The sequence below is a fragment of the Halichoerus grypus genome, chromosome X (genome assembly GCF_964656455.1).
Source record: "Halichoerus grypus chromosome X, mHalGry1.hap1.1, whole genome shotgun sequence".
NCBI classification, from domain to species: Eukaryota; Metazoa; Chordata; class Mammalia; order Carnivora; family Phocidae; genus Halichoerus; species Halichoerus grypus.
Window position 1 is genome coordinate 9126395 of NC_135727.1, and position 16476 is coordinate 9142870.

The 16476-nt window shown below is 38.9% G+C and overlaps 1 non-coding gene across 1 annotated transcript; it reads left to right on the plus strand.

Moving 5' to 3' along the window:
* The first annotated feature begins 5182 nt into the window (after positions 1-5182).
* Positions 5183-5373, plus strand: LOC144380661 (U2 spliceosomal RNA). Its single transcript, XR_013444883.1, has one exon. It is a non-coding gene; the product is annotated as a U2 spliceosomal RNA (small nuclear RNA).
* Positions 5374-16476: the final 11103 nt, after the last annotated feature.

The following is a 16476-nucleotide window of genomic DNA, read 5'->3' on the forward strand; positions in this document are numbered from 1 at the left end:
CCTGTTAGAATAAACAAATTTAGTAAAGTTGTAGGATACAAAATTGACATACAGATATCAGTTGTGTTTCCATATAGTAACAATGAAATATCTGAAAATAGATGAAAAAAAATCACATTTACATTAGAATCAAAAACAATAAAATACTTAGGAATTTAAATTTAACCAAGGGGTTGAAAGATCTGTACACTGAAAACTGTAAGACTTTGATGAGAGTAATTGAAGGAGATAGAGATAAATGCAAATATACCCCATGTTCATGGATTGGAAGCTTTAATATTAGCCATCTATAGATTCAGTGCAATCCCTACCAAATTTCCAGTGGCATTTTTCACTGAAATAGAAAAGAACAATTCTAAAATTTGTATGGGACCCCGAACACCCAAATAGACAAAGCCAGCTTGAAAAAGAACAAAGCTAGAGGTATCACACTTCCTGATTCCAAGCTATAGTATAAAGCTCTAGTAATCAAAACTGTATGGTACTGGCATAAAAGTAGACTCATGGACAAATGGAACAGAATTCAGTGCCCATAAATAAACCCACACATAGATAGCTAATATTTCACAAGGGAGCCAAGAATACTCAATGGAGAAAAGATAGTTTCTTCAATAAATGGTTCTGGGGAAACTGGATAATCACATGCAAAAGAATGAAATTAGAACCCTGACACTATTTACAAATATTAGCTTAAAATGGATAAAAACTTAAATGTAAGACCTGAAACCATAAAACTTCTAGAAGAAAGCTTACAAGAAAATCTCTTTGATGTTGGTCATGGCAATGATTTTTTGGATATGACACCAAAAGCACAAAGAACGAAAACAAAATCAATAACTGGGACTACATCAAACTAAAAAGCTTCTGCACAGCAAAAGAAGCAGTCAATAAAATGAAAAGATAACCATTTATCTGATAATGGGTTAATATCCAAAATATATAAGGAACTCATACAACTCATATCAAAAAACAAATAGTCCAATTAAAAAATGAGCAGAGGACCTGAATAGACATTTTCCCAAAGAAGACGTACAAATAGCCAACATGTACACAAAAAGATGCTCAACATCATTAATCATCAGGAAAATGTAATTCAAAACTACAGTGAGCTATCACCTCACACCTGTTAAGATGACTATTATTAATTTTTTAAAAAAGAAGATAATAAGTGTTGTCAAGGATGTGGAGAAAAGGGAATCCCTGTGCACTATTTGTGGGAATGTCAGTTGGCATAATCCTTATGGGAAATAATATTGGAATTACTCAGGGGCGCCTGGGTGGCTCAGTCGTTAAGCATCTGCCTTCGGCTCAGGTCATGATCCCAGGGTCCTGGGATCGAGCCCCGCATTGGGCTCCCTGCTCAGCCGGAAGCCTGCTTCTCCCTCTCCCAATCCCCCTGCTTGTGTTCCCTCTCTCTCTCTGTCAAATAAATAAATAAAATCTTTAAAAAAAATTAAAAAAAATTACTCAAAAATTAAAAATATAACTACCATATGATCCAGCAATCCCACTTCTGGGTATACATCTTGAAGAAAATGAAATCAGAATCTCCAAGAGATATCTGTGCTCCATGTTCATCGCAGCAGTATTCACAACAGCCAAGACGTGGAAACAACCTAAGTGTCTGTCAATGGATAAAGAAAATGTGGTGTATACACACACACACACATACACACATACATCTACATACAATGGAACATTCAGCCATGAGAAAGAAGAAAATCCTGCATTTGCTATAACATGGATGAACATTGAGGGTATTATGCTAAGTGAAATAAGTCAGAGAAAGACAGATACTGTATGATCTCACTTATGTGTGAAATCTGAAAAGGCCGAACTCCTAAATGGAGAGTAGAATGGTGGTGCCTAGGAACTGGAGGGGGGCGAAATGGATAGGTGTAGGCAAGAGGTACAAACTTCCAGTTATAATAGGAATAAGTTCTTAAGCTCTAATGTAGAACATGGTGACTATAGTTAATAATATTGTATATTTGAAAGTTGCTAAAAGATTAGATCTTTAATGTTATTACAAAAAAGTAATAGTAATTATGAGGTGATGTAGGTGTTTACTAACACTTTTATGGTAACTATTTTACAATATGTATGTGTATCATGTCATCATGTTGTACACCTTAAACTTATGCAGTTACATGTTAATTACATCTAAATAAAGCTGGAAGACATATAAAATAATAAAAGTGACTTTGAAAAAGTTTTGGAAATAGATGGTGGTGATCATTGCATAGCATTGTGAGTGCAGTGTGGGCTTCTCTGGAAGCCCGACAACATGGAGGTAGCACCACTGTCTCTGATGCTTATGCTCTGCTATCTTGGTGGTGACTGCAGTCAGGGCAATCTGGAGGAGGGTCTGAAAGAGAGGGCACCACTGTCTCTCACTGACTTTAGTAAGGTTATGTTCTTTATCATGGAGGTGAACTAACGAAGTCTCTAAGGGGTCTTTAGGCTGCTGGGTGAAGTGATTCTTAAGGAAGATATTTTTTTTTTCCAACTGTGACACATGGCATTTATTGGCACCAGGGACCTACTTCAAGTTAACAGTAGTAATTGGGCACAAGTCAGCTTCTGGGGCATCTGACGATCTCTTGTCCCATTGCCAGAGGATCTTAAGCAGTAGCTAGGGAACTGTTTCCCTAGCTTGTTTAGAGTCCCGCTGTTGAATTGCTAATTTGACCCATCCACTGGTGAGCTCATCCATCAAGGGCTAAAGAGAAGGACCTCCTCAAAAGCAAAAAGCTTCTGTAAACAATCCACTAGCTCTTCCCAAGACCAAGGGCTTTACTGTCTTGCAAACAATTCTGTAGTACTCCTTAAGAGTGTCCCATGGGACCCTAAGTCATTTTTCTCTTTCAGAATGGCATTGTCCTCAATTGACCATCATGATCACTAGAACAATTTGTCAGCTTGCCCAGTGTTGAGGTTGTCATTGGTCAACTGGGACAACATGCCAAACTGAAAGTAACAATCAGGAGAGAAAAAAAGGTGCCAGCTTCTAAGTGTTTCATTTTTCCCCACAGAGTGGCACTGAACAAGAATTAGATGACATTAAGTGCAAATAGGGGTGATTATCTCATTGCTGAGGAGCCCTGAACAAAAGGTACCTTCCTTTCAATAGATATAGGTTGTTGGGGCACCTGGCTGGCTCAGTGGAGCGTGCAAGTCTTGATGTCAGGGTTGTGGGTTCGAGCCCCATGTTGGGTGTAGAAATTACTTAAAAATAAAATCTTTAAAAAGATAGATGCAGGTTGCTGGTGGCAAGGAGGGGGGGAAGGCAGGAGTGGAAGAGTGCTAAGTCAGAGAAGGGAAAAGTACGTCACTCGAGGTCATCAATAAGGACGTTTCACTGGAGGCACCTGGGAATGCAGATATGTATATAAGCATGGCTGGAGCAGGAGGGCCCACGTCCTTGACTGCAACTCCCTCCAGTAACTTGCGGGGTACTGTTAAATAATAAAAACTCAACGAAGTTAATTAGAAAGATCTAATTTGCATTATTAATTGACTCATGAATCGGCTAACATCCCATCTAGCAAATAGAGGGGAGGTCCAAAGGGCTGCAGAAAAGGAAAGGCTTTTAAAGGTAGAGGGAGTGGTATAAAGGAAATTATTAGCAAAGAATCCATTGTTTTAGGTAAGGTCTCCCTCCTAAAGGGAACAGAAGAGGGATATCAGTAAATTTCCTAGTGCTGACCAGGAAATTCCCATGTTGACTGGTTAAAGGTTACATTTCGGGAGGGGGTTGAAACTATAGTTTAGGTATTAAGCTTGGTTTACTACTTAGGGCCTTAACCTAAGTGATACCATTTGGGGCCTGTGATTTTCTTTTTAACAGCACTGATCGTGTACAGTGTGGTATAGGAAGTGCAGCTTTCTCCCATGAGGCCTGCCAGGTAAAGCTTTGTAATTTCCTGTGGTCAGGCCTGAAAGATCACACATGGGATCTGGGCCTGGATCTGGACTCCTCAAGCCTAATGAATAGGAGTAATTTATTCTTATTCAGTATATTCTCTCTGAAACTTTCAGGTGATATTGGTAGGGATTGGGTATTATAATTTGATTTGCTGTTTAGCCTTGTCTACAGATGACTCTGAAATTCACAGGTTATCTTACATGGCACATAGCTACATGAATTAATAGGAGTTGTTTTACCATTAATCTTAGGTTCTCCTAGTAGTGACTGAAATTTAATTATCATCCTTATTGCTTTTGATTTGTGGCACGCTAGGGAATATATCTATCCACTGGTCAAGTTTTGTTGGAAATAACTCCAAGAGATTGTCAGTTCTCCTCTTGTGTACTAGGAGCTTGTTGTATTCAAAATTGCTTGATATTAGTGTATGTCAATAGGAGCTTTGGCATTTGTTTTGTTATAGGGTAATATTATAATACTGTTTGTTATATTAAGATTTGATGTCAAGTCACTTTTTTAAAAAAAAGATTTTATTTTTAAGTAATCTCTACACTGAACCTGGGGCTCAGATTTATAACCTAGAGATCAAGAGTTGCATGCTCCACTGACTGAGCCAGCCGGGCACCCCTGGAGTCACTTTTAAAAGGGGAAACTAAAAGAGAGGGAGACCATTTCTCTTCGTTTTTTAGAATTTTTTCTTGCTTTTCATATACCAGTGAGTATAAATACAAAATATTCCTGCATTTGGTAAAATAATATGCTGTGTAAATATTCTACTCTTGGTACACATGACTTATCCTTATACATATTCCATTTCCAGGAGAGATCCAGGTTTTGGCAGTATATCGCCATCTATTTTTTTTTTTAATTTAATAAGCCCTCATTTATTGAATCCTAGAATTACAGAGCTGGATGAAACCCGAGAGTATGTTTTAACATACTCAGGCCTGTGATTGAATTCTATATCTACCACACTTGTATGGTTTGGAGCTGGTTACCTAACCTGTAACTCATTGTCCTTGTCTATAAAGTCAAAGCATCATACTAGCCTTGTTTACTCTCCAGTATTATAAGTAGGTTTCTACATAATAAAAACAATTTGAAAAAGAAAACCACATAATAAAAATTAGGTGTAATTTCAATGTATATCAAATCATCACATTGTACACTTTAAATATTGCATAATTTTTGTCAAATATACCTCAATAAAGCTGAAAAATAGGTGTAATTTACTTTAAAGATAAGGACTATTTAATTGCTTCTAGGCCTTTTGGCTAAGATCAAGTGTGGTATCTGTTCTTTTCAGTTTAATATCTGATATATCCTCTATCCGAGGACAATATATTAAATGGATTTTTGGAGCAGGGAGATAGAATAGGAGCTTGGTCCATCCACTCCACACATCGACCTGGTATTGCAGTACTTCCAGGAATGGTGCACCCCCTCAGGGGAAATAACCAAGTTTCTAAAATCAGTCTGAGTTGTGGGTACATGGTGCACTTCTGTGTGGGCTGAAGCGCATCTGCTTTGCACTAGACCCTTTCCGTGGGAGTAATAAAGTTGAAGGGGAGCTTCTCATTAAAAAAAAAAAAAAGATAAGGAATGTTTAATTAGTTTGCCCAAGGTCACGCTGTAGTCCTGCGGCAGAGCAAGAACTAAAATCCAGATTTCTTGATTCCCACTGTGGCAGTGTTAGTAACACATCGTTGGGGTTTCTTGTTTGTAAAGAAATCTCAGAACAGAGCTAGATCTTTGGGTAATGTTTTTTTTTTAAACTGTTGTGGGAACCTTACATATATGGTCCTTATCAGAGGTGGAAGTGGGACCCTCTGGGGGATCACACAGAAGGTGAGAAGAGTTTTCAGAGATAGAAGTCTAAAGAAACAATAGATTATGCCAATTACAACTTAAGGGTCATTAATTTTGAATGCAAGATATTTGAGGAGAAGTAAATCATTCAAATAAAAATGTTTAAATGCAAGTTTGTATGACCTAGGCCAATTTGACTATTCACCAGTTCACAAGTCCTTTTTTTTTTTAAAGATTTATTTATTTGAGAGAGAGAGAGAGAATATCTCAAGCAGACTCTGCATTGAGCGCCAAGCCCAACATGGGGCTTAATCTCATGTCCCTGAGATCATGACCTGGGCCGAAACCAAGAGTCAGACACTCAACTGACTGAGCCACCCAGGCGCCCCAGTTCACAGGGTCTTTTAGTAAATATTTAGGTAGCCTCTAGTATTTTGAGAGAATGAAGGTTATACATTTCTCCTTACCATACTCCCCTCCTGTCAAGCCTCCTTAACAAGTGACATATTACAAGGAAAAGAAATCCTTGACAAAATTCTGACAACTGCACAAACTTCTGTAAACAAGCAGGCCTGGAGACAGCCACATAACCTAAGTATGTAGCTCAGAGTAAGCCCATTTCTGCCTTTAGGCACTCTGCTTTCTCCTTGCATGGTGGCTATCACTTACTGGTGGATGCAGTGGTACTCACATGGCAAGAGTAGCTGTCTTTATAGTCAGTCAGGAAATACAGAATCAATAGCTCAGCTAGAGAAAGCTTAGTTGCCAGGTGTCGAGGTGGTCAATTAAAACAACAAGCCAGAATGAAAGTAATAATTAGCCTTTCTTCACTTACTGTGATAGTGTAAGCAAGAGGCCGGAGAGTGCCACGTATTAGTTTTCTAGGGCTGCTGTAATATAGTATCACATACTGGGTGGTTTGAACAACAGAAATTTATTGTCTCCCAGTTCCAGAGGCCAGAAGTCCAAGAGCAAGTTGTCAGCAGGGTTGGTTCCTTCTGAGGGCCGTGAGGGAAAGATTTGTTTCATGCCTCTTTCTTCTTGTGGTTTCACTGAAATCTTTGGTGTTATTTGGCTTGTACACATATCAAACTAATCAATGCATTCATCCTCACATGGCATTCTTCCTGTGTGTGTGTCTGTGTCCAAATTTCCACTTTTTACAAAGACATCAGTCGCATTGGAATAAGGGCCACCCTACTCACCTCATTTTAACTTGATTACCTCTTTAAAGAGCCTATCTCCAAATAAGGTCTCATTCTCAGGTACTGAGGGAGAGGACTTCAACATATGAGTTTTTGGGGAATAAAATTCAATCCATAACATGCCAGCTCCCCTAGTCTTTCAGTTTTCCCCATGGAACAACGCTGAGTGAAGATCAGATGTATCAGCACAGACAGGAGGAATAATATCACTACTGAGGGAGGCCTGAACAAAAGGCTCCTGCCATTCAATCAACTCAAAAGGCTTAGGAGAGGGATGCCTGTGTGGCTCAGTCGGTTAAGCATCTGCTTTCAGCTCAAGTCATGATCTCAGGGTCCTGGGACTGAGCCCCATGTCAGGCTCCCTGCTGAGCGGGGAGTCAGCTTCTTCCTCTCCCTCTGCCCCTCCCCTTTCCACCCCTGCTGTGCGAGGGCCTGTGTGCATGCGCTCGCATTCTCTCTCTCTCTCTCAAATAACTAACTAAATAAATAAATCTTTTCAAAAAAGGCTTAGGAGAGGTAGAAGGGAAAGTCTAGTAGTGGAAAAGGCCTGAGTACTGAGTCAGATTGAAGAAAAATGTGGTCTTAGCAGTGGTGTCTGAGAGAGGCTTCAACCAGGGGCCATTGATACAGAGGCCCTCCAGTAAAGGCACTTAGTCTGGGAATGCAGATATGCGTAAGAGCATGAGCTGCCGGGAGGCCTGAGTCCTTGATGGTAATTCCCTCCAGACTGTACAACAAGTCTCATATGGGGAAGGCAGCTTTTTCCCATGAGGCCTGCTAGGTAAAGTTTTTTTTTAAGGTAAAGCTTTTTAAATTGCATATGGTTGGGCATGAAGGATCACACATAGGATTTTGGACTGGAGTCTGACTCCTCACTGTGAACTCCATCACATGGAGAGTCAAAAGACTATCAGTGTCTAGACTTGAGACACTGCTCTGAAGTTATTAGATAGCCAGGTTCTTAGAACTAGGTATTTACAAACCAAGGATAAAAATAATATCCAACCTCAGTTATCACAAACGTGCTCTTTGTAACAGGTTCAGTGTGAACTAAGTAATATTTATTCGAAATCACAAGTTGCATAGCTTTGCCTCAATTTAAAAAAAATTTTTTCAACAGTTGCTTTTGTGAGAATGTTTTGACTTGCTGAAAATTCCGTGTTATTTTTTCTGTTAAATGTCCCATATTTTAAATTTGTTTTGCTATCTTCTTGTGATTTAGGTCATTGCTCTATCCTTTATAATTAAACTCAAATTGAATATCCTTACCAGCATGAGAACACAAGTGATGCTGTGTATTTTATATTATGTTACCTGAGTGTGCTATTAGTCATGCTGAGATTGGCTACATGATAAAAGCCTGATTCCTCCATTGCTTGTCTACTTATGGCTAGAAAGCAATCCGTGTGATATTATTACCTGGCACAACACAACTGTCCAATCTCCTAATATCCATTCCCTTAGTATCAGTTGAAAACCCTTGCCCATAATCTCATTAGGGATTATATATGGTGATATTCCAATATTAGCTGGTTGTTTTCTGCAAACTGAAATGTTTCCCCATCAATTCGGGTTCTTTGGTGTGTTAGTTTTCTATTGCTGTGTGACAAATTACCACACACTTAGTGGTTTAAAACAACACACATTTATTAGCTCACATTTATATAGCTCAGAAATCCAAGTGGGCTCAACTGGGTTCTCTGCTTATAAGGCTGAAGTTACAGTGTTGAATGAGGTGTGCTCTTATATGGAAGCTCTAGAGAAGAATTTGCTTCCAAGGTCATTTGAGTTGGCAGAATCTAGTTCCTTGCAGTTATAGTCCGAAGTCCCATTTTTCTTGCTAGCTGCCAGCTGGAGGCCAACTCTCTACTCCTAGATGTTCCCTGTATCAAGTCATTCTCATAATTAAAATCTCTCTGACTTCCTCTTCTGACAACATCCAGAGAAAACTTTGTTTCTAAAAAGTTTGCATGCTTAGACAAATGGGAATAATCTCTTTGTCATATAAGGTAACATAATCATGGGAGTGATACCTCATCATATTTACAGGTTCCACCCATTGGGGGTCATTCTTAGAATTCTATCTAGCAAACTTGGTTATCTCAGAACACAGTTTTCACTGGAAAAGCCCCATAAATGTTCAGTCCTTCCTTACCTTTAATTACCTCTCAAATAGGCATTTGACCATAACTTACTAAGGATGTGTCTCTATGTCTCCAATCAGTTTTGATTCCTTTGGGTCATTTTACAATACCTAGCGTGCTAATTCCATAAAGTTACCCATCATTTCAGTTATCTGTTGATGTGTAAAGCAACAACTATTTATTATTTCTCATGATTCTGTAGGTTGACTAGGCAGTTCTTCTGCTCTATATAGTATCAGCTGGGGTCTCTTGGTCTCTCATTCAACTGTTTTTAGCTGGTGGTTGGGCTAAACTTAGAAGAGCCAAGATTTCTTTCATATATCTGGAACCATGGTATTGATAATTATCTGGAGTTCCTTCATTTTTCCTCCATGTGGCCTCTCTCTCCATAAGGTATCTCATCTCCCAGGTTTTTTCACATGCCTCTCTCTCCTGATAGCAAGATTAAACAGTGTTTTCCTAAAATTCATGTCCATCTGGAACCTGTGACTATGACCTTATTTGGAGCTAGGATCTTTGGCAGATGTAATCAAGTTAAGATGAGCTCATACTTGATTAGGGTGGGCCCTGAATCAAATTACTGGTGTCCTTATAAAGAGAAAAAGACACAGAGACACCCAGAGGAGAATACCATGTGAAGACAGAGATTGGACTGGTGCAGCTATAAGACAAGGAATTCCAATGATTGCAGGGAGCTAAGAAGCTAGAAAGAGGCAAGCAAAGGGGCGCCTGGGTGGCTCAGTCGGTTAAGCATCTGACTCTTGATTTCTGCTTAGGTCATGATCTCAGGTCTTGAGATCGAGTCCTGCATTGGGCTCCATGCTCAGCATGGAGTCTGCTTGGAATTCTCTCTTCCTTCTCCCTCTGCTCCTCCCCATGACCCCCCGCTGCTCGCATACTCACACATACTCTCTCTCAAATAAATAAATAAAATCATCTTTTTTTAAAATTTATTTTTATTTTTTTATTATGTTAGTCACCATACAGTACATCATTAGTTTTTGATGTAGTGTTCCATGGTTCACTGTTTGGGTATAACAGTGCTCCATGCAATACATGCTCCCCTTAATATTCATCACTGGGCTAACCCATCCCCCACCCTCCTCCCCTCTGAAACCCTCAGTTTGTTTCCCGTAGTCCATAGTTTCTCATGGTTCTTCTCCCCCTCTGATTTCCATCCCCTTCATTTTTCCCTTCCTTCCCCTAATGTCCTCCATGCTATTCCTTATGTTCCACATATTTAAAAAAAGCAAGAGGCAAGAAAGAATTCTTCCCTAGAGCTTTCAGAGAGAGCATGGCCCTATTGACACCTTGTTTCTGTGAGAGAATAAATTTCGGTTTTAGGTCAACCAGTTTGTGGTACTTTGTTACAGCAGCCCTGGAAACTAACACATCTCCCATTAACCGAAGCAAGTTGCCTGACCAAGTCCAGAATCAATGTGGGAAAACGCTAGAAAATGGTAGGAGTACCAAGAGGTGTGGTTGATAGGAGACCACCAATGTAACAGTCTACCAGTTTGCCATCTTTCTCCTTGTGATTCATATCCTTCCTGCAAGGCATCTCATCCCATCAAGGTCTTGGGCTTAGGTCTGAGCCTGGAATCTTTTTATCTAAATCTCATTCAGGTGCAGATGAAGTTCCTTGATTGCATATTCTCAAATCTAGAGACCTGTAAATTCAAACAAGTAACCTTCCCTCCACACACCCAACATACAGTGTCAAGACAAGATCATAATAATCATAATAGACACTGTCTTCCCCATAAGGGATAGAATTGGAGGCAGAAAATACTAAACATTTACTGGCTCATAGAAGTTCTGAAATCTAGCTGATCAATTGGTACCAGTTCCTCTTGCTCGGGAGGCAGGGAATTTTTTAACAGCTATCAAATAAAAAACATATCTGGACTTAGATAAGAGGAGGTTATATTTGAAACAATTATTACAAGGGGGGAAGGGGACTATTGCGAGAAGGCTTTGACCATGAGATCTGCAAATGTCTAAGGGATCAGGCAGAGAAGGACTGTTATTTTATAGGAAGGAATAAACAGGTCTAGAAAGAACCAGGTGCAGGGAAGCAGATGAATGTGAGTGGCATGATCAGACAGTAGATCAGAGAATGTTTTACATTAAGGTCAGCCTATTCTCAGAAGGGGCTGTTAAGGTTGTATGCTGGCTCAGACTGTGGGTGGGCCAACATTCAAGGTCCTGGGGAAAGGAGTGAATCTTAACGAAAGTTTGGTTAACACACATTTTGTCCCTCTTGATCACTAGACAGAACAGTTCAATGAATTGCTTATGAGGCAAAGAATGGGAACTTGCTGTGTTTCTGTGTGGCCTTGTCCTAGGTACATAAGGGGGGCATTCGTAATCACAGGGCTCAGGTAGATTTCAATATTGTCACAGTCTATAACACCCAAGAAATATTTCCACTATGCCAGGAAATCATTGTTTCTGGGAATAAGTTATATTTTATTTCTTCCTTTATTTGTCTATCGTTTTTGGTATAAGCCCCCTTTAACAGTGGAAGATGTCTTAATTCCTGCTGTTATTTTCTCTAATACATCCCTGTGTAAGGTTCTGTTTCTGCCAGGATATTCCTGTGACATTGCACACCTTAGGTTGTATTTTGAATATTTCAGTTTTATCATTTATTAAGTGGTAAGTTAGCCATAGCCAAATCCTGATATTCTTTTGCTGTGTCCATCCAGTTAACCCTAGGGCTATCTCTGTCCATCCATAGAGTTGTGTTGACCTTAGAAGTACTTTCAATGACTAATATTCATTTCAGGGTTAATCCCTAGTGTTTACTACACCTTCCATGAAACTCTTATTATAGAACTTTACAGTACTCTGAGTAAAACTGCCCTAAATCAGATAATATCTGTGTTTGTCAGTATAGGTTCCCATCAGTTTATAACTTTATATTGTGCTGGAAACAGGACTATTTTAACATACCAGCTTGAAATAGACCATATTCTGACAGGCGGAGTCTGTTTAATAAAGTCAGCATAAGTGGATAGACAGTATATGAAAGGGGCGAGTCCTGGATTTGTTATATATTACCTCACAGGAGACTTGGGTGTGTACTGGGTCTCAAACACATTATTGTCCTGTTATTTTTGTTATTAAAATCACAATAAACATCCACAAGATACTGATTAGTGTCAAGATCAACTTGGTCATTGTATCACTTGGAGCTGGGTAAAGAAAAAGAAAAAGTATCATGTCTTGAAAGGACACCTGTCTATAGTAAAGTTGTATAACTGGGTATCTTAACTACAGAAAAATATATGTATGTTTATTAATGAGTAGTTTGACTGACTAGGAAGTGACCTTCTTGTCTCCCCCTCCCCGAAAGGGTGTTTTCCATGAACTAACCTAGTTTTCTTGCAGGTGAATAGAGAGGTAGACTTCAGGTTTGATACTTCTTGCTACATTGGGGGCTGGTTTCCATATCCACATTGGGCGCTATAAAATGGCAGCAGCTCACTCTGATCTTAAAATATCCTTGCTACAAATGGCATTATATAAATTGAGAGTAATTCTTCTTCTCCAAATAGGTCTGCAACCAAGAATAAAATGTTACTATGTATAGTAACTACCAGCTGATCTATTGGTGGTGTACTGAAAACAAATAATTTGACATATTAGCTTATGAATAAATGGGTAGGCCTCTGGTTTTTATTCTACTATAGGCATAATCTTTACCATTATTCAAGAGGAACTGATCAACAGATCCATTATATGTTCCTGGTTCAAATTATCATAAGTGCTTTGCAATGATCACATCTTAAAATGGGGATAAAATGGACCTATACAATTAGAATGATACCAGAACTTTTTAATTAATCATCTGGGGACTCAGGTGTTCATATCTTTTTTTTTTAATATACTAAGGATGAAAAGCCTCAATTTTCTGGCCCATACCTACTCAAGTTTTTGTATGGACTGGTACAGGTAAGTGTATTTTCTAGGAAGACTTTTCAGTAAAATATCATCAAATCAACGTAAAGGAGATGGCCCTATTTCCCTTATATTAATCTGCTGGTATCAGTTATGAAATACCACCACCTGATACATTTAGTGCCCTAGTCCCTGGAATCTTCCAGTGACTCATGTTTATTAGCAGTATATGAACACATATTATTTATTTTATTCTTCAGTAGCTTTATTGAGATATAATTTACGCTCCATAAAATTCATCCATTTTAAGTATACAATTCATTGACTTTCAGTAAATTTACAGACCTGTCTAGCCATCACCATAAGCCAGTTTTAGAATATTTATATTACTCTAAAAGATTCCTCATGCCCATTTGTAGTCACTCCCTGCCCCACATACCCCCTTCTACCCCACAGCCCTAGATAACCACTAATCTACTTTCTGTCTCTATGGATTTGTCTATTCTGGACATTTCATACAAATGTAACAATATAACATGTGGCCTTTTGTGATTGGCTTCTTTACTTAGCATAACGTTTTCAAGGTTCTTCCATAATGTAACATATATCAGGACTTATTACTTTTCATTGCTGAATAATACTCCATTGTATGGACATACTGCATTTTATTTATTCATTCATCAGGTGATAGACATTGGGTTGTCTCTACTTTTTAGCTATTATAAATAATGCTGCTATGAACAATTTTGTAGAAGTTCTTATGTTGACATGTTTTTGTGAGTTTTTTTGATATATGTTTTTATTAAGTATTTCAAATGTTGGAAAGTCCACGTTTGGCCATCTGTATTATGTACATATCTTGGGAATCACTGGCTTTAAAACATTTGAGACTCACCCCCGATTAATAAAATTATTGAATGATACTTGGTGATTTATATAAATCATTAACTGGGTTCCTGTTTTCAGGGACCATAGCTGTAGCCAAGAGTATGACAGCTTTTTGAGTTCTGTGAGTCCTTGCAAATTATTGATCCTGAGGGTGGTCTTGGGGGAACCCCTGAAATAGGGTTCAAGTATTATTTCCCAATACCTCATTTAATTAGCTCATATAAGTGAATCAGGATTTTTTAAAAACAGCATAATTTAGAGAATAAGGAAGTGTCCTCCAACAATCCATTTTTAATACTTGAGACTACTGTTTTGAGGACTTGGCAAACAATATTGCTTTGAAAATGTATAAAACTAATTACTGATGACACATGAGATCGTATAACCATCAGTTTATTTAGGTGAAGCATTGATGAGCAACCAGGCCAATACCCCTACAAAATCAGAGATGGCTCTGGTTGGTCTGGTGCTAATGCTGTGCATCTCAGCCATCACTGCACATTAGAATCACTTGGGAAGCTTTTTAAACTAATGATGTCCAAGCCCCACATCCAGAGATTCTGATTTAATTGTTGCAGGGTTATAGACTGGGGATTAGTGTTTTTACAGGGGTTTGTAATGTGCAGTGAAAATTGAGAACCACTGTAAAGAGAGATACATCATACTCTATGCAATCTGCATCCCTATGAATGGGTTAATTGTAGTATTATAGAACCACTCCCAGCAATGCATCATCCTGAGGAAAATTCACATCCTGTCATATTGGCTGAGTACAAGATATCTTTAATATTACTGGGAACCTTCACTTTTCATTGTAATAGTTGGGGGCTATCATTTGACTTTGTGGAAATTAAGCTCATTTTTTTTCCCATTCTTTAGCTACTTCTGATTGGGATCTATCTCCCTTGACCTTGTTCTGGGAATCGTTACTGTGGCAGCATTGTTTCTGAGCATCCTTCCAGAGCTGTAGTGCTCCCCATTTTGATGTAGTCTCTCATTTGATTCCCTAACATGGTGCACTAATATTTTTTGCTTATTTCCCATTAATACTGGGACAGTTGCTTTTATAATCATCTTTTTAAAGAGATCATGTCATCTTTACCCTATTTCAGCTGAAGTCAAATAGAATGGGATTTGAAAACTCCATTGTATATCCATGTTATTTGCATGTTCCCACAATATTTTTGTCATAAAATGTTTCCTGATCTGAGTAAAAAGTTTCACAGGCCCATATTTTTTTTTTTTTTTTTGCAGTTTCTCCGAAACTTTTATTTTGGCTCAGCTAGTCATCGTGAAGGAACAAATAAAATTCCAAACTCCAAATGCAAGTAAACAATAGTAAAACCAAACTGTATACTGGTGCCTTTTTAGAAGTCTTCTTGTCAATCTGCCAGTGTTGCCCAGAAACCAGTCCTCTGGGTGCTCTTCCTTGAGAATTATTCTTAAATCTCTTAGTGTACCTGCAGGACAGGTGATCCTAATTCTCTTTGATGCACTCCACTCACTTAAAAGGGCAATGGCTACAGATGCAGATACCTTGTGAGCCCACATTTTTAACACATCTATGAAAGGATCAGATGCCAGACATTCCGTTGTCTCAACTGTGCTCTTATAATTTTAAAGGCCATATAGCTTTAGTGTCTCTAAGACTGCTCCTTCACCTTTTCAGTAGGCTGACACACGACACATTGCCTTGGTTTTGATAGTGTGTTCCAAAAATTACTTTTCCCAAGTTGTTTTCCATTAATTATCCAGTCTTTATTTTTATGTTTTTCCAGTTTTTTTTAACCTACTTAATAATATAGTCATTTCAGTAGTCCTCAAACATAAATTCCTGAACCTGTGGACCTCTGTGTAGTTCTTTTCTGCATCTTACACTGCCATCAGGACTATCTACAATTCAGCATGGTTTACTAGTTGGTCTGGCTGGCCCTTTGACTATTTTCCCATCTTAAGATGAAGGGCAGTAGCTTTTCATTTAACCCTGCCCCTCGTTAGAGTGGGACTGCTTGCTAACCGTGAGCAAAAACATAGTCTCTACCTTCCTCCAGAAAATTCTCCCAGGGCTGCCTACACTTAGTAAGAGGCTTTTCTTCACTGCTTGATAACATGGACACTCCTTGGAGCAGCAGAGGAACAAGTGGCTGACAGGTACCTCCATGTACAGTGGCCTAGGGGCCTGGTCTGGCTCCTTTCTGAAGCTGCTCTTGCAATTTGTTTGTTTGTTTGTTTATGAGAGGGAGAGAGGGGGAAGGGGCAGAGAGAATCTTAAGCATGGAGCCTGATGCGGGGCTTGATCTCACAACCCTGAGATCATGACCTGAGCCAAAATCAAGAGTTGGACACTTAACCAACTGAGTCACCCAGGCGCCCCTGTTCTTGCAATTTTAATTGGATGGTCGGAACTCCCCCTCCCTGATTTGATCTGACCTGTGGCATAACTGGAAGCTGTTTTTATGGTATTAAAATGGTTTTGAGGTTTTGAGGACCTGTCCCATTTGGTCCTTAGTTTCAAATAAACTCAAGGAGGTGAGGAGTATTTGATTTTCTAGGGGGTTAGAAGTTGCCTTTGCCCCTTGGGATTTCTTGCACCGAA